The sequence below is a fragment of the Ascaphus truei genome, chromosome 5 (assembly GCF_040206685.1).
Source record: "Ascaphus truei isolate aAscTru1 chromosome 5, aAscTru1.hap1, whole genome shotgun sequence".
NCBI lineage: Eukaryota > Metazoa > Chordata > Amphibia > Anura > Ascaphidae > Ascaphus > Ascaphus truei.
In genome coordinates, this window is record NC_134487.1 from 301,078,209 (window position 1) to 301,096,662 (window position 18,454).

At 45.0% G+C, this 18,454-nt stretch overlaps 1 long non-coding RNA gene across 1 annotated transcript; it reads right to left on the reverse strand.

Annotated features, from left to right (window-relative positions):
- Positions 1 to 70: 70 nt before the first annotated feature.
- LOC142496273 (uncharacterized) lies at positions 71 to 4,969 on the reverse strand. The gene is made up of 3 exons (XR_012801932.1): positions 4,805 to 4,969; positions 2,098 to 2,203; positions 71 to 1,325 (listed from the first exon to the last, which is right to left on the reverse strand). It is a non-coding gene; the product is annotated as an uncharacterized LOC142496273 (long non-coding RNA).
- Between the last annotated feature and the right edge of the window lie 13,485 nt (positions 4,970 to 18,454).

Here is an 18,454-nt window from a genome sequence, read left to right on the forward strand (position 1 = left end):
GCTGCTAAACACAATAGAAGAGTATAACCAAGTAGTGTATTCCTAAATAGATGATATTATGGCATGTCTGGATTATTTGCATGTACATTTCATACATAGACTGAACACACTTTAATAAGTTCTTACAATAGAATTCCTGTTCACATTTGCAAATTGTGTGTGGCTATTGCACAGTGGGATAAAGTATTGTATTGTATGTCTTTATTTACATAGCGCCATTAATGTACATAGCTCTTCACAGCAGTAATACATATGGCAATCATATAAATAACAAATAATATAAATAACAGGTCATGGGAATAAGTGTTTCAGACATAAAAGTAACATTAAGGAAGAGGAGTCCCTGCCCCGAGGAGCTTACAGTCTAATTGGTAGGTAGGTAGAACGTACAGAGACAGTAGGAGGGAGTTCTGGTAAGTGCGTCTGCAGGGGGCCAAGCTTTATGTATCATGTGCCTAGTATAATCCACAGTGCTATTCATATGCCTCTTTAAGCAAGTGTGTCTTAAGGTGGGTCTTAAAGGTGGATAGAGAGGGTGCTAGTCGGGTATTGAGAGGAAGGACATTCCAGAGGTGTGGGGCAGTCACTGAGAAAGGTTTAAGGCTGGAGAGGGCTGTAGATACAAAGGTAGTAGAGAGAAGACATCCTTGAGAAGAACGCAAGAGTTGGGATGGTGCATAGCGAGAAGTAACAAGCCTGTGGTTATACAAAGTTGATGGTGAACAGGAGATACCAGGAACATATAGCTACGATAGAGCCATCAACTAGAAGCCGCAGTATTAGGCCAATTGGCAGATAAAACAACAATTTTGCTGTCATCACCATGGCACAAATGATGTCACTAGTGTTTGCAGGGTCACTGTTAACTTGACAAATAATATCTAGAATGCATCCGTATCTTCACCTAATAATATGATGTAATAAATAAGAAGGGAATTTTCAGGTTCTCTGAATATCATCATAGATTTCTATCCTCCAATCCCGCTACTTTTCTTTCAGTAATATGCACATAGTTAGAAGACAATGTACCTACTCCTTGCCTGATATATCATGCCGATTTTGTGTGGTTACATAAATAAAATAATGTAGTCTTCGCGCTTTAGGGTTGCGTCCCCGACGTCCGTACACAAAGAGACGTGGGACTGGCTCACTCGCAGTAGTAGTTTGGACACTGCTTGGTCGCCCTGGGAGAGGGAGTATCTCCATCTGGCCCCTTCTCTGAGGATGCTTATTCCTTCACCTGGTTTGTAGGTGGGACACCGACGGCGTGGATCCTGGGGATGCCATTGTGGAGACTGGAGCCTCACGCCCGTCCTAACCACCTGCTGATTATTATTCACACTGCTTTTAATTCACGTATACTTGTGAGCCCATGTACTCAGCTCTGTTTGTATTAAAATTACCAGACGGGTTTAAACTATGTAGTGTGCTCTTTCTCCTTTTCTTTTATATATATATACACTTACATACATATATATATATATATATATATATATATATATACACACACACACACACACACATATATATATATATATATATATATATATATATATATACACACACACAATTACATACATACATGATATATATATATATATATATATATATATATATATATATATATATATACACACACACACACACACTTACATATATACACACATACATATACACACACTTGCATACATATATACACACACTTACACATACACTTACATACATATATATACACACACACACACTTACATGCATATATATATAATATATATATAAACACACACTTACATACATATATATATAATATATATATATATATATATATATATATATATATATATATATATAAACACACACACTTACATACATATATATACACACACACACATTTATTGCATTGTGTCTCATAAAAGTGAGAAATTCTGTGCTATGTCGGAGAATATGGTGCTATTTTTTTGTCACTTCCCATAAGTTACGTTATCACAGTGTCCTGTGTGTTTGAAACTAATAATGTCCCCTTAATGTACATATTTATTACAATGTTGGTGTCATATTCGTGATGCTTCATCAAACCCCTTGAGAAACACGATGACTGACCATGTTCTGCTCTATTGTTTTAAACGTCCTCCTTGTGTTTTGTGGCCGGGTTTTCCTGCTGTTAGACAAGTGCCCCCTTCTTTACCTGGTTTAGATGTAGGCTTACCTGGAATGAAGCATAAGGTAAGAGTTTGGAAGCAGAGTACTCTGCGCATTAATGCTAAAAGCCGATAACAAAGGTGCAGTAACTGCATCGTGAAAGTATTAACATTTACAGTATCATTTATTAACCATTTTCTCATAACGGCAGGCAGTAAGCCTTATAGTACCTTGTATCAAGGAAATTGCAATATGATTATTGTAACAGGGGAGTTATCCCTGTTCAGGTAATGTGCCTCTAATCCAGCAGTGTGGTGGTTAACTGCTGGTAGTCAATTAACAAACACCACCTGTCTGATTAGATGGCTTAGAAAAGCCTGTCTTTTGAGACAGGAAGTGAGACTCCTTAGCTCACACCTGAGCTGAACTTGGAGACAAACAGTCTTGAGCCTGCCAGAAAAAACAGCAGAGCTGCTTTCAAGACACAGGGAAATCTTTTAAACCTGAATGCTGACACACCCTGAGGAAAAGGGAGATGAACCAGGGACAGAGAAGATTTCCCCTCCAAACCACAAGGAACAGATAAGACTCATTTATGAGACTTCTTATATCTGCTTATTTCATGCTATATGTTTTGGGGCTGGGAGACATGCTTATCTAAGGGAGTTGTGAACTGCATAGTATTTCACTAGAAATACTCCCAAGTGAATAGAAGCTTTGTTTACCACTTGTTTGGATGGTTTCCTGATGTTAAGGAAACAGGCGCAATAAAAGGCTTATTTAATTTCACTATAATCAGTCTCCCTTGCATACCTCTGTGAGCATCCGCCTACAATTATCCATTAACATCTGCAATTAGTGTAACAAATATCTTGTGCAGGGGTGGCCAACTCCAGTCCTCAAGTCCCACCAACAGGCCAGGTTTTAAGTATATCCCGGCTTCAGGACAGGTGGCTCATTCAGAATGAGTCACCTGTGCTGAAGCAGGGATATCCCTAATATCTGACCTGTTGGCGGCCCTTGAGGGCTGGCGTTGGCCACCCCTGACCCAGTATATAGTAGATTAGTAAAACCATAAAAAAAACAATGTCCTAGTAACTATTGGTCCTGGAGAAATGCAAATTACTTGCAGGTTGTGATACGTTTTAGCAGACCAACATTACGGTTCTTCATAGATGAAATTAAAGGAATAATCCCACCAACATTTTACATTGATTTTCTTTTTTTGGTATAATTTGAATGAGGGGGGTCTCTCTATTCTCCGCTCCAAGGATCCCCGGGTTCCTGAGATACATTCCGGTGATGGTACCGGTGCTCCCTCGTCCCTCATGAAGATTACAACGTGGCCACAAGTATAATCAAATAGAAACAGAAGGCAATGACGTTGTGGCTTCCTATTGGCCCGCTGGAATTTGTCAGCGATATTGTTTCACCAGAAGGGATCTTTTAAACCATGTTCCATCACCAGTACAAGTCGCTAGAACCCAGGGGTCAGCAGAGCGAGGAACAGAGCAGGCGGTTCTGTTGGGCCCTCCAGTTCCAATTATACAAATACAAAATCCCAGGATTGCTGCTTTAAAGTGAACGAGCTTTCTAAACCTCACAGGTTTCTTCTTCAAGTGTACTTATTCCTTTCTCTCTAAAACACTTCTTGATCTGCTAAAAGCTATCACACTATTTAAACGTAACAGTCATATAGTTTCAATGGCTTATCCAAAATATCGTTTTGTTTCCCAGTTCATTCTTATGTCCCCGAGTACTGTGCATAGTAGACTAATACTGGTATAATTAATCTCTGCCTGTAAGACTAAGGCCCCGCTGCACGCGCCCACACGGCCGCCTTGCTTGCCGGCGGCGCGTGCAATTCACTGCACCGCAATCTGCGATCTGCAGTGAATATTTTTCCGGCACGGGGGGGGGGGGCGTGGCGAAAACAGATGGGGGGCGCAGCCATGATGTGAGGGGGCGGGACCGCCCCACAGCGCAGCACTGCAGCCGCCCCTCAGCCCCATGGCAGCCTCGGCCCCCTCAGCCCCATGGCAGCCTCGGCCCCCTCAGCCCCATGGCACCCTCGGCCCCCTCAGACCCATGGCACCCTCGGCCCCCTCACACTCACAGGCACTCACACACACACAAATACACACGGGGGGTGAATCGGAGGGGGATCAGAGCAGGAGGGGGATCAGAGCAGAGGGGGTAAATCGGAGCAGGGGGGTGAATGGAACGGGGGGATCGGAGCAGGGGGGGATCGGATCGGGGGGAATCAGAGGGGGGAAATCAGAATGGGAGGGTGAATGGAACGGGGGGATCGGAGCAGGGGGGGGGGAAATCGGATTGGCTGCTGGGATCCAATCTGTGATTGGTTCCCTTGCATGCCATGTGACGCGGCACTCGCCGAAATCACAAGCTCCTTGTAGCTCCGGCTGGCTGCCGCGTCACAGCACGCAGTCAGCCACGCCGGGAGGAGCCAGCGGGGACCTCAAGAACAGATGCAAGCAGCTGGTGGTCCGCAGCCGCACGCGCCGCTGGCCGCAGCAGGACCAAAGCCTAAGCAATGCACGTAGAGGTAACGCCAGGAGACTTGCGTTTGGAAAAGGAAATGTAGGCTTTTATTCAGCCAAGGTTCAGCAACACAAAATACAGCTCCAGCAAGTAAAAGTCTATATACCTAACACAGCATAGTAGCAGACGGCAGACCGAGTGTCCCTCTGTAGTCCAGAACGTGCACGCTCGTCAACTGGTCTCGTTAAGCCTCCTGCTTCCTCTAGGCAGAGATGAACTATTTGCTGGCCGACACCCAACCGTCCTAGCTGTAGGTAACAGGCTTCTTCACCCTGTTAGAAAAAAGTCCAGAAAAGGGTATCTGGGGCTCAAGGGTGCTCAAACAGAGAGAGAAAAAAGGTGTAGAAAACAGCTTTTCTTGATGAAATCTTCTTAAAATAAATTAATGGAATAAATCCCAAACAGATTAAGAACCATCACAAGCAAGAGAAAATGGGGCTGATTATCAATGAAGATAGTGCTTAACTGGATTAGCTCTCAAAAGAACATATGCTTCCAGGACATAAACAGCGCAGGGAGTCTGCCCAGCCTCCTCACTGGAAGTGCTTAGCCCCCTTGTATTTAGGTGCATGCAGAGAAACGAAACTGCTTAGTGAGACAATGTTACTCACTTGTGGCTGCTATGGGATGCAATTAATTCCTTGAATTGAAACTTTGTAGCAGTAATACCCAGCGTGCGGATCCACTGGACAAACGCAGAGATACCGGGAAACCCAGCGGCGCACCCCCATCCAGTCACCCTGTCACACTGCTGCAAAATAGTCTCTTACACTTCACAGGCCACCGGATTATTAACTTTATGTACTTTTAAATAAGAAAAAACACCGGCATCCTTAGCAAATACAGCCACACTTCATTAAACTATTCTAATGCTACTTATACAGAATAGCACAGCATTTCCATAGGATTCGATGGCGGTGATAACACAGAATATTATATCCCACCATAACACGCCAATGGCGCTATAATCTTTGCTGCACCTCCCATTATATCTCCATTATATTAAATGAAAGGTATATTAAGATACTCAAAAAGATAAAACCCTAGCAGAAGTTCTATAATATGCATCAAGCATGTTTCACTAAATCCCTTACATTTGTACTCATTTTATATTAAACATGTTAATAAATGATCTAAACATTAATAATTTAAGTTAGGCTTGGAGGGATTTTTTTTTATTACTTTAGATATTTCCCCAGGAACATTGCACTGATAGATACATTGTGTATTTAATTTATATAAAACAGCAGTGCTTTCATGCACAAATAAATATTAATGTCATCAATATATCTAATGGTGTGTGCCGGGTAACTTACATATTCTGATTGAATGTGATCTGACTTTCAGATGGAAGAGGCCACTGCGTGCGAGACTGAGACCTGCACAACAAACATATTAGAGAAGAAGCCCCTAACAGGCAGATACAAGTACAGATCCACGGGGCTGTAACTGGCACGGAGACCGTGTCCGCAGCACCAAGAAGCTCATACATGTACTGTAGTGTGATTCAACACATCTGTAGCTGTCACAGTGACTATATAAGAAGACTTTTTATATGCTTTCAGTCTGCATAAATTATATGTTGTCCTTAGAGTAAGTACGGTGCAAAATGTTACCTACTGCACAGGCAGATGCTAAAAATTACAGCAATGACCAACAGGAAAGTTATTGCAACAAAACTGGTTGGCGACTGAGGGAGTTCAGTGCTTTCTGATCACCAGAGACTGTTATTGTATTATCTATCAATATGTACAGCGTCCAGGAGGGAAGCGAGAGGGGTGTTCCAGAAACTTCCAAAAATACATTAAGAGGAAGATACACTGTATGTATTTCAGAGGAAGAGAAGTGCTGGTTGTCATGCTCTGAAGCCAGAGGGTTGCACTGGCTCGGGGTAAATTTGAGGAAGTGCTTCTTTGTGGAAAGGGTGGTGGATTCATGAGTAGCCGCCCATCGGAGGTGGTAGAGGCTATAACAGTAAGGAAATTAACAAATGCGTTGGGAATAGACATAAGGCCTAAATCCTAAATACAAAAGAAAGCCCCCACGGGTCAAGTAGGGTCAGAGGTTACAGCAGATAGGAAAGTGGGCGGATTAGGTGGGTCAATTGGCCGTTAAATTCTGTGTGTTCATGTTGATCTATTTCAATAGATGAAAGAAGCATTACACTGTTACTACCGGAAGCGCAACATCACATTCAACATTACTTATAACAATGTGATCATACTGCTTCTTAATTAGATTTTAATTAGTTAAAAATCTAAACCGGGAAAGTAGCATTTTAGCAAAAAGGAAATTTGTCGTTTATAAGTAATCCGCTCAGTGAGCACTGGATCACTGGATCACTGGATCACTGGTGGAAATCTATTCTGTGAAACCCATTTGTGAATATTTGTAAGAGCCAAAATAGCGTTCCTTTCTCCACCTATAATAAAGATGTAATGTATAAACTATGCAGCCTGAAAAAACGATCAGCATCATCTTTCTTCTTAAAACATCATCTTTATTTTGACCCCCCAGGGGTCTGAGCCGACAGAAAAAACACACACAAGCCGTAACACGTTTTACCCACGCGTTCCTCAGAAGCAAGCTCCCATTGTGAGTGTGAAATGCGTTAAGGCTTCTGGGTTTTCTCTGCTCAGAACCGTGGGAGGTCAAAATAAAGCTGATACTTTGACAAGAAATAAGGTTTCAACTTCCTATTCAACAATTCTACCTCCCCCCGTACATCTCAACTCCAAATATATCACAAAACGCCGCCCCCCCTGCGTTCTGCTCACGACATCCGCTTTTCCTCATGCTTTATTACTACCTCTTACTCCCACCTACAAGACTTCTCCCATACTGCCCCCTCTTTCTGGAATTCCCCACCGCGCACCCTCAGGCTCTCCCCCAGCAGCATGCACCATCAGGCTCTCCCCCAGCACCACACACCATCAGACTCTCCCCCAGCACTGCCCACCATCAGACTCTCCCCCAGCACCGCGCACCATCAGACTCTCCCCCAGCACTGCGCACCCTCAGGCTCTCCCCCAGCACCACGCACCATCAGACTCTCCCCCAGCACCATGCACCATCAGGCTATCCCCCAGCACCGCACACCCTCAGGCTCTCCCCCAGCACCACGCACCCTCAGGCTCTCCCCCAGCACTGCCCACCATCAGACTTTCCCCCAGCACCACACAACATCAGGCTCTCCCCCAGCACTGCCCACCATCAGACTCTCCCCCAGCACCACGCACCATCAGGCTCTCCCCCAGCACCGCGCACCCTCAGGCTCTCCCCCAGCACCGCGCACCATCAGGCTCTCCCCAAGCACCACACACCATCAGACTCTCCCCCAGCACTGCCCACCATCAGACTCTCCCCCAGCACCGCGCACCATCAGACTCTCCCCCAGCACCACACACCATCAGGCTCTCCCCCAGCACCGCGCACCCTCAGGCTCTCCCCCAGCACCACGCACCCTCAGGCTCTCCCCCAGCACCACGCACCATCAGACTCTCCCCCAGCACCACGCTCCATCAGACTCTCCCCCATCTTTCAGACGCTTAAAAACTCCCTGAAAACTCACCTTCTTAAGGAAGCCTGTCTGGCATACCCCTAAAGCTGCATCCATGGAGGGTGCGTGCGTGTGCGTGGCCGTGTGATTGGTTTCACGCTTGCCTTTAGCTTGAGCGATTTGTGCCCTCTAATTGGACGTGAAAGTTATTTTGCTAATTCACTACTGCCAATAATGAAGTTTAGAGAAGATACGCTCACTACATTCATATTATATGCTAAATATAACTTTTAGAGTACTCCACATCTCGCCTTATCTACTTTTTCACTGATGTCATTCATCTCTAATGGCAATAATCTATTGGTAGAACACGGTGCCGGTCGCCTAGGGTGGCACATGTTGGGGGGGCCAGGAGCTCGGGTGGAAGAGGACGGTAAGTGCAGGGCGGTAGCAGAAGAGGAGGACGGCACAGGAGAGGAGGATGGGAATAGTGGAGCAGGGTGGCAGAGGAGGATGGCAGGAGGTCGTGGGAAAGAGGACGCAGGAGCAAGGCAGCCGGGGAGGAGGGCGCCCCAGCGGTCCACCCTGGAAGTCTTCACTGACTTCCGGTGTCTGCCGCTGCCACAGCGCAGTTCCTCCCCAATCATTCTTCTTTGCTTCCGCGGTCCTTAACCCTCTTCAGCCGCCACCTACCCTCCCCCTCCTCCTCTGCTGCCCTTCTCCACCGAAGTCAGGTAGGCATTGCTAAGGGGATGAGAGGAGGAGGAGGGGGGTGAGAGAGGAACAAGAGAAGGAGGGGGTGAGAGGAAGAGGAGAAACTATATTTATCCTCCCATCTCCCACTGGTCACATGACCTACTGGGGAGTGGCTATCCTTTCTGAAAGTCATCATGTATCATATGATGGGGTTAGGAGTAACCCTGTGTGTGACCCCACACAGTTAACCCTCTAGGATCCTTAACCTCTTAACTACTAGTAGTCCTTAACAGAGGGGCTACATATATATGAAAAGTTCTTCTTTTTAGCTTTGAGACTCCACTGAAGTCTTTGACGCTGCTGAAGCCTAAATCAGTGAGAGTTGGCATGTAGGTAAATGTGTTCAGCCTCGGGACAGGATTTTGTAAATTAGTTTCTGTGCAATTCCTATAGTAAGTTGCAATAGTCTCTAATTTCTACTACAATCAGAGAATAAATAGGTGCATTTTACTCTCATTGAGGATGCAGGGGCTCAGCGCGGAGCGTCCGCACGCCTCAGCACGGCTTGTCCATCTATGGATGCAGCCTTACATGCAACTTTTATCAAAAATATGTAAGGACAGGAGTGAAGTGCAAGAGAATGTCTAACATACAAAAAGCACAGCTGGGGTTATGTTACCACTGATTTTCCCTCTGCCTTCCTCCCAGTATCACAATCTGACTAAGGCCCATATCTACAAAATGGTGCTAAGCTTTAGCACTCCTTTACTCCCATTCATTGGAGGTGTGAGAGGAGGGGGAGGGGGAAGAGAGTGGTGAAAGTGAGAGTGGAGTGGGGGGGAGAAAGTGAGAGATCAGGTGGGAAAGTGAGAGAGGGGGGGGAGTGATAGGAGGGGGAGAGAAAGTGAGAGAGGAGGGGGGAGACAAAGTGATAGAGGAGGGGGGAGAGCAAGTGATAGGGTGAGAGAAAGTGAGAGGATGGGGAGAAAGCAGGTGAGAGAGAAAGTGAGAGAGGAGGGGGAATTGAGTGGGTGACTGGGTGATAGGGGGTGAATGAGTGAGAGGGGGTAAGTGAGAGGGAAGATTGAGAGGGTGGGAGAGAGAAAGAGAGAGGCAAGTGAGGGAGAGGGGGGAGTGAGAGGGGAGGAAGAGTAAGAATGGGATTAAATGTGTGCTAAAGCTTAGAACCCTTTTGTGGATATGCGCCTAAGGGAGTTATTCTGCAATAGTGAAAATGTCAGCTGTCGTGCGCTCTGGAGTAGGCTTACAAACAGTATTATCAGATAGAGTTGCATATCATGGGGGGTTATAAAGCCTGAGGTCCATAGCGCATAGCTCAATAGATTGGGTCCTGGAGGAAGAGTAGAGTGATCTTACCTCCCATGGTGAACCCCAAAATAAGTGGTGGGGGTTATTCATTACACTGGGATAGCGCCAATGAAGATAGCATCCAAAAAAGTTGCGCGGGAACCCAGGTAAGTGGGAAAATGTAAATAGGCGTTATTTAGACATACAAGTAAGTAGCAGTCTCAAGGGGGAAACTCCCACGCGTTTTGCGCCTGTGTGGTGCTTTCTCAAGGAGACGTGAAACGCGTGGCAGTTTTCCCCTTGAGACTGCTACTCACTTGTATGTCTAAATAAAGCCTATTTACATTTCTCCACATACCTGGGTTCCCGCGCAACTTTTTTGGATGCTATCTTCATTGGCGCTATCCCAGTGTAATGAATAACCCGCTAATTCTGTTAAAATATCCACACCCTTAGCAGTTGTAACAAATATAAATTCTGATGGAAATGACTAGCAAAAACCTTATGCAGTTGTAGGCCACTCTGGCAATGGGGGGGTTAATATTACATCGGATATCACCCCACATTTATAGTCGAGTGAAAATAAGGAGTACATAGGAGGTCGTTTATCTGCCCCGTACAATGCTCTATTTAGAGCGAAGCAAGCAGTATGTGTGCTGGCACGGAGACCAGACAGGAACTCACAGAAATAGGATACATGCTTACATTAGCTACAATCAGTGACTTACTGGCTCTCGTTGCCCTTGGTAGGAAACAAGACTGTGGGGTGAATAGTACAGAGTCCTGCTGCAGAATTCTCTTACATTATATCAAAATGAGGCTTTATTTTACACGCCCCCACCCCTAATTGTTATGGGGCTACCTTGTACTGAGGTCACTTGGGAGCGGGGGAAGTGATGTGACACATTGTACCATTGGAATACAGCTATCACGTTTAGGAAGCTGCTTCCTACACCTGGTGCAGATACGTTTATTTGTGACGCAGCAGCGTCAGCGCACAGGTACCTCTCCCTACATAGCGCCCTTTATTCCTCCCTAACGCCGTTTGAGACGCCCCAAATCGCACTCCATGTGAAAGCGAATACTCGAGCAAAGACCTTGATGCATTACTAGAAAACAATGACCTCGTTTGCTGCACTTTTGCCCTAAATTGCCTCACTTTGTGTCATATCAATATTATTTTGAGTAAATAATAGATTTGTGTCCTGTGCTAGATATTTCAATCATTTCCTCCTGGTCGTACTGTAAAATTGTTCTGCCGGACTGTCTGGTCGTATAAGATGCTCAGTAATGTATCGTCTTTGTTATTCTTTCCTACACCATATACGGACAGCTCTAATAATACATCTTACATCTGCCTTTTCTTTGCTGATGCCGTCAGAAACCAATAACCTGGCTTCTTCAAGGTCACCAAAGCAGATGTTCTGTAAATCAGCCCTTCCAGCTGATTGTAAAGGGAAGTTTTCACACTTCTTGAGTACACCCCATGTGAAACAAAGTATCAAAGTCTCCTGGCTTCAAAAAAGGGTAAAGGTGGCACCAAAAGAAAACATTTCATTGTAAGCAGTGGGGTGTTTTTCCTTTAAAGCAGCAAAAAATAAATCAGTTCTGTAGTATTAGATCATAGTGACCATTTTTTTGTTTTTATTCAACTTTTAACGCCATTTTTAATGAGTTTTAACGCATTCTTTGATTTCTATAGCAGGTTTTAGCTCACCTCCCCAGCAGTGCAAGATCTTTGCAACACTGTTGCCAAATTTCCCAGCTGCTTAAGCTGTAAAGTGCAACAATAGATAATGTTACCTTAGTAATATATAGATACATTGTAGCTGCTGAGTTACACTTCCTGAAGCAGCCATTATGTTAGACTGCGCTTATACTAACGATGACGGCGCGCAACGGCAAAGCAAGCACATGTAGTACATTGCGTGTGGCCATAGTGGGTGCGACCGCGACGGCGCTGCGTAGCGACAGGGAGACCAAAACCGCTGTAGTAAATGGATTTTGTGATACACGGCGACGGCCGCATCACGTGACTGGAAAGCCAATCACACCTCCATCTTGACTTTTGTGCCTTCCCCCTTGCTGACGTCACCGCCCGTGCTGCCAGCGAAATCGCACTACTCGAGTGCAACTTTCACTATAGCGACGGCGGTGTGTGATGTCAGCGGTCGCGAGCACGTCGCCGTCGCCATTACTATAAGCGCAGAAACAGGATTGTTACAGATTTATAACAGGAGCCCAAACGATTGCCAGCTTAGGTGAGAAGGTAGAATTATGCAGTCACATGCTTTACATACACAAATAATAAAACAATACAAACAAAGCTGTAAAGTAATATTGCTGCTTTTATACATGTGGGGCTATTTCTCTGCCCCATTTTTGCTGTATGGAGAATTTGATACATAACCCTCTGAACATCACATGAGCAAAGAGTTGACATCATTCTACAATGAAATTAATTATCCTTCATGTGTGCGTGTTTCCTTGTGAAAGTTATTATCCAATTCAATATTCTGCTCTGCAGAATGTTTTTCACATTGATTTGGCAAAGCGAGGAACTTGTATTTGAACGAGTATATTTCATGATCTTTAATCAGATATCTATCACTAAAAACAAAAACAAGTGTTTAAAATACCATAAACTCTCAAACAATGTAACCAAATAACACCACGCAGCAAACGCTGACCTTGTGGCATTGTCAATGCAATCCTAATGTAATATCAGGGGTGGGGTACAGGCCGTCCTCGTTTCACAACGAATGGCTTATCCAACGCTATGCAATGCTATGTTCATAAAACTATGAACTATGTTCATTTTTACAACGCCAAAACGGCTTATCCAACACGCTTACGATGCTTTGCAAAGTTGTTTATGTGTATATAATATATATTATATAATATTATATTATACTATATAATATATTATATTATATATTACTGTATGTTATATTATATATATATATATATATATATATAATACAGTATATACACTATATAATTTATGTGTGTGCTGCGTATCTTATTGCCTGCTTAAAATATTTGGTGTATTTTAGTGTTAAAAATGCCCTCAGGAATGGAACCTTTCATTTAAACAGTGTTCCTATGGGAAAACGTGTTTCGCTTTACAACGTTTCGCTATCCAACGCCATTTTGAGTAACGCATTGTGTCGGATAACCGAGGACCTCCTGTAATGACATTGCTGCACTAATGTCTGTGAATTTAAAAAGTGCCGGCGTTCTCTCATTTATTATTCTCCTGCATGTTATCCAGCGTCTTGCATTTAGCTTTCTGCTTCTTGGCTGCAGCCAATTGATTTAACATAACAGAGGTGACTTAGAAACTGGCACAAAGCAAGTTCTTATATTCCGCGTTCACACAATTGCCAAAAAATAAGTCAGATTCATTCTAAGCAACTTTTATTTACAAGTCTGTAAATGAAATTGATAATTACGTTTGTATACTGTTTGCTTCTGACTAATGTAAATCGTGTAATTATGTGAATTATACTTGGACATGAGGTGTACAACTCAGTACATTTTGGTTCATGGTAAAACATATCTGAAATAAATAACCCGGTGAGCCAGTAGTGGCCTCGCAGGCGGTGTTCACATTCGGGCCTTGCAGAGTGAACGCAAACGCTTTATTTACAATGCGGACTGAATGAAAGCAGACGGACAGTGCTGGGAAAGAGCTGTTTACTCTCCTGAAGACTGAGAAACAAGGGAAGCTTCTATCTTGAGAAGATAACGATCTTGCTCGTTATTATTTCTGCCTCGATTTAATTACAGCACCGGATGAACATTAAAATCAGCAGAGAATTTGCTAGGCGGCTCACACACAAAAATGGCAAATGGTGCAGTGCAGTTACTCCCATAATACTCTGTCAGAGTACATTTTTGAGTAATAGAGGTAATTTGTTTGACTAGTTTTTAAGGTATATTTACTGAGCGTAGTTACATTTAACACCGTTACAGTCAAGTGAATAGCTAATAAAGATACCCCTTGTGAGCACATTTGCATGTCTCAGGCACGCCTGCAGCCCTGCCTTTCCCCATTATCTCTTAGCATACAAGGCTTCCACTGCAGCCAGGGATTCTGGGTAATGATATGGAAATGAGCACTCACAGCGGGTCACTTTTTGCTTCTTGTCCACTTTAACATGGATCCCCTATCAGCTTATGCCTACCATTAATGTGAAGGGAATTACATTGGATGCATCTATACTTGTGTGTTTCCACATATCTCCCCATATTGAGTAGGGGGCTTGAATACTAAGTGATGTACCATATACAGCTCCAGAGCGCCTGTAAGAGATGTGTGCAGAGGTACATACAGTATAATGGAGACCAATTTGGGTGAAATTATATCTTGGCTTTATTGAGGCAAAACAGACAAAAACAACAAAATAACAAACCCCTATCCCTGTGTAAGGGCTAACTTACTTCCCAAGACCCTATCTGCAGGACTGGAGGGATATTCCCATTACCAGCCTATCACCCCAAAGTCTCAGGAGGTACCTTAAGCAGGTGGCCCTCCATGTCAGTCTCTGGCAGGTTCCTGAGTCCTCTGTGTCCAGGAAATATAAGTCTCTGGGTGTCTCGATCTCAGCATAGCCTTTGTGCTCCAGACATTGTCTGTGTGCAGGCTTCTCGGCTCTCCTTCTGTCAGCCCAAATGTGAGCTAAGGAATCTCTCTTCTGTTTCCAACAGGAGGCTTTTCTGACAGACTTAATTGGCCAGGTGGAGTCTGGTTTATCGTCTGCTGCACTTAACCAGATCCCTGCTGGATTTTAGAGATAGTTTCTTCAACAGGCATAAGACCCTGCTGGCAACCTTGCGAGCCCTCAATTTATATAAAACACAAGAAATTCTCCATGTTGGAATCAGAATGACTGTACAGCAGGGCCCCGCTTGGCGGTGCTCCGCTTTTCGGCGATCCGCCGATATGGCGGCACCGAGAAGGGGGTGTCAAGGTTGTGCTCACCACAAACCAGGGTCGGACCGCGTGGCTGAGGTGGGGTTGTATAAGCACCGACCTTAGACCGCGCAGGCTGATCCAGGTTGCGCAGTTTGTAGTCGTACATAGCAGGGTCGGGACTGGAGAGAGCAGCGTAGTCAATGGACGAGCCAGGGTCAGGATAGGAGATATCAGGGTAAACGTTATCCAAGCGGAGTTTCGGTAACAGGAAGTCAACTAGGCCCATGGTACCGGTCTCAGGAAGGGATAGGCAGACCAGAGTGGGCACACCGCCTGGCAGCACTGGTAAACCAGTGCTTCAGCGCAAGAGTCCAGAACGAGCCTGTGCAAGGAGAGAGAGAGCTACAGACCCCAGGACTCGTAGACCGGCCTCTGCTAAGGGAAGGGCAGCAGGCCTCAGGAAACAGGGAGCTGAAGTAAACACTGGATAGTCCTCTGCTTCAGCACAGGAACAGGACACGGCCTCTGCAATGGAGAGAGAGCAGCAGGCCCCAGGAACCAGTAGACAGGCCTCAGATATGGAAGGACAGCTGGCCTCAGGAAACAGGAAGCTGAAGTAACACTGGAGAGTCCTCCGCTTCAGCACAGGAACCAGGACACGGCCTCTGCAATGGAGAGAGAGCAGCAGGCCCCAGGAACCAGTAGACAGGCCTCTGCTATGGAAGGACAGCAGGCCTCAGGAAACAGGAAGCTGAAGTAACACTGGAGAGTCCTCCACTTCAGCACAGGAACCAGGACATGAACTAGGAACATGGAACATGGTACAAGAACATAGAAACTTAATGAGAGATAACAAGCCTAGGGCTTGTGGCAAAACAAATGTGACATCCAGAAAGGATTATGCTCGGCAGAGAAGCATTGTGGGAAAGCTGTATTTAAAGGTCAGCGAACCTATAGCAAAAGGGGCGTGTGATAGCATTGCTCTAATGACTGAACCCAAGCTGGGGCTGCAGTAATAGCTTGCACAGCTGCAGAATATATCATGGGGAGTGTTCCAGGACTGCACAGGTCTGTAAGGCAAGGTAAGCAGTAAACCGAGGTGTGGATACGTTACAGGGGGCCGCCATGTTGAATACTAAATAGCACATGTGCAGAATAGGCGGTTGCGCCCGGCGCGCATGCGCAGAACGGGCGGTTGCACGCGCAGACCAGGTCGCGCATGCGCAGAACATCGAAAATGCCGGTTTGCGCATGCATTTTCACTATACGGCAGGCCCCTGGAATGGAACCCGCCGTATACCCACCGGGGCCCTCCTGTATATATATTAACCACACATTTCTCTTCCAGCCCAAGACCACTCTTTGATCAACTATAATAATGAGAATATTTGTTTGACTATCCACTCCATGAGAGAAGATCCGTGAAGACACCTAAATATAAATGTTTAAACATAATTGTTTAAAATCCTACATGAATAATTAAAAAAAAAAAGTTGTTTATGAATGATTTTCAATAGGTGTAAATATATGTAAATAAGGATCGTTCATTCAAAGTATCTATGTATAGGTTCAATCAATATTGACAAGTTTTTGTCATATTATGAAATCATTTAAAGATCTTGATAAAAACGTTTTGTCATTGTTTGTCTACTAGTTTGTGTTCACAATTCAGCCCATTTTATATACAATGAGTTATACAATTCCCTAAAGGGATTGCATCTATCTAATGGGAAACGCCAGTTCTAAAAATACATTTACCTTAACACAATCAGTATGATAATGTTGTTTCCTATCTGATTGAGTCACAAACTGTCTTCAAATGTATACAAACTTTGGTTATGTGAAGTCCTTCAGTCCTCCTCTATTGTTATATAAGTATGTAACAATAACTAGAATATATGGGAGAGACCTTTAATAAATACTTTGTTGCATAATATTAAATATTATAGATTAGAGTTGAGAAGCTGTGCAACATTTATATTAATTTTATCAATGTTGTATTTATACAGGTTTTTGAACTTCGTTATTATATACACACATACACACATACACACATACACACATACACATATACACACATAGACACATACACACATACAGTACACACATACACACATACACACATACACACACATATACACATATACACATTGTATATGAATGTTTTTATACAGTTTTAAGTTTAGTCATCGGTCCTCCTTTCTGTGGCATTACAACGAGTGCTCACCACAAACAGGACGGGATCGCAGGGCTGAGCTGGGGATGTTAGAATACACCGACCAACAACAGCACAACTGCGTCCGGATTGCAGAGTCGTGTAGCTGGGTCAGGGTAGGAGAGTTCGGAATAGTCGTGATACTCGCCATGGTCTAGGATTGGAGAAGTCGGATGGTCGTTGTGCGTTGCCGGGGTCCAGGAGTAGGGAGTCAGAATGGTCATAGTGCCAAGGTCCAGAGGTCAGAGAAGGTAGGAGGTCCGGGTTCAAGCTGAGGTCAAAGGTACAAGAAATCAAAGCAGAATGCACAGCGCAACGGCGGGCAGCAGGATGCATGAGGCGAGCACTGGTACATGAACACAAGTTTATGCTCGGCCAGTTTGCCTCAGGGCTGGCTGAGCATATAAAGCACAGAGAGCCAATGGGAAGGCTGCAGGCAGTGAGTCATCACACAGACTGTGTACTGATAGGCCGGGGCGGAGTGTATCGCAGTGGTGGAGTAATTAATGTTGTCAGCATTAACCCCTCGAGTGTTTCTGGTCCTACGACGCCGACGTGTAGCGGGCACAGGAGCGTCCTTCATTGCCTAAGAGTGCCTTTTATCCTGGTTCCATGTGCCAATAACATTTCTGAAGCGCTTACTTCCCGGCCCCCCTCGCGTTTGTCTGGCTGCGCACCACTGCTGCTTTTTTGCTTCTTCTACCCAGCAGCTCAAAGCACTGCGCTCCCATTGGTCCAAGCTATCTGCCCTGCTATTGGCTCCCAGAACACCATGTGACTGTGTCGCCGCATGGGAACACACATTTCTTGTCTCCCCTGCTGGCTGATGCGCCACCGCACTGCGTGAGTCACCACGCGAGAACACACCGGGGCCTGCCTGATTGGGGTTAGTGTCTGGTGTACGGCGTGCGCGCCGCCGTCACCACCGGGGACTTAGCCTACAACAGCAGTAACGGAATAACCTTTGTTGAAGAAAATCTTTGCAAAAGGTGATACACTGTGCTCATTTGCATGTCATTACCCAGAATCCCTGTCTGCAGGGGAAGCACTGTGTGCTAAGAGATCATGGCGAGTAGCAGGCTTGGTGACCTGATGGAGACAGGCGAATGTGCCCATC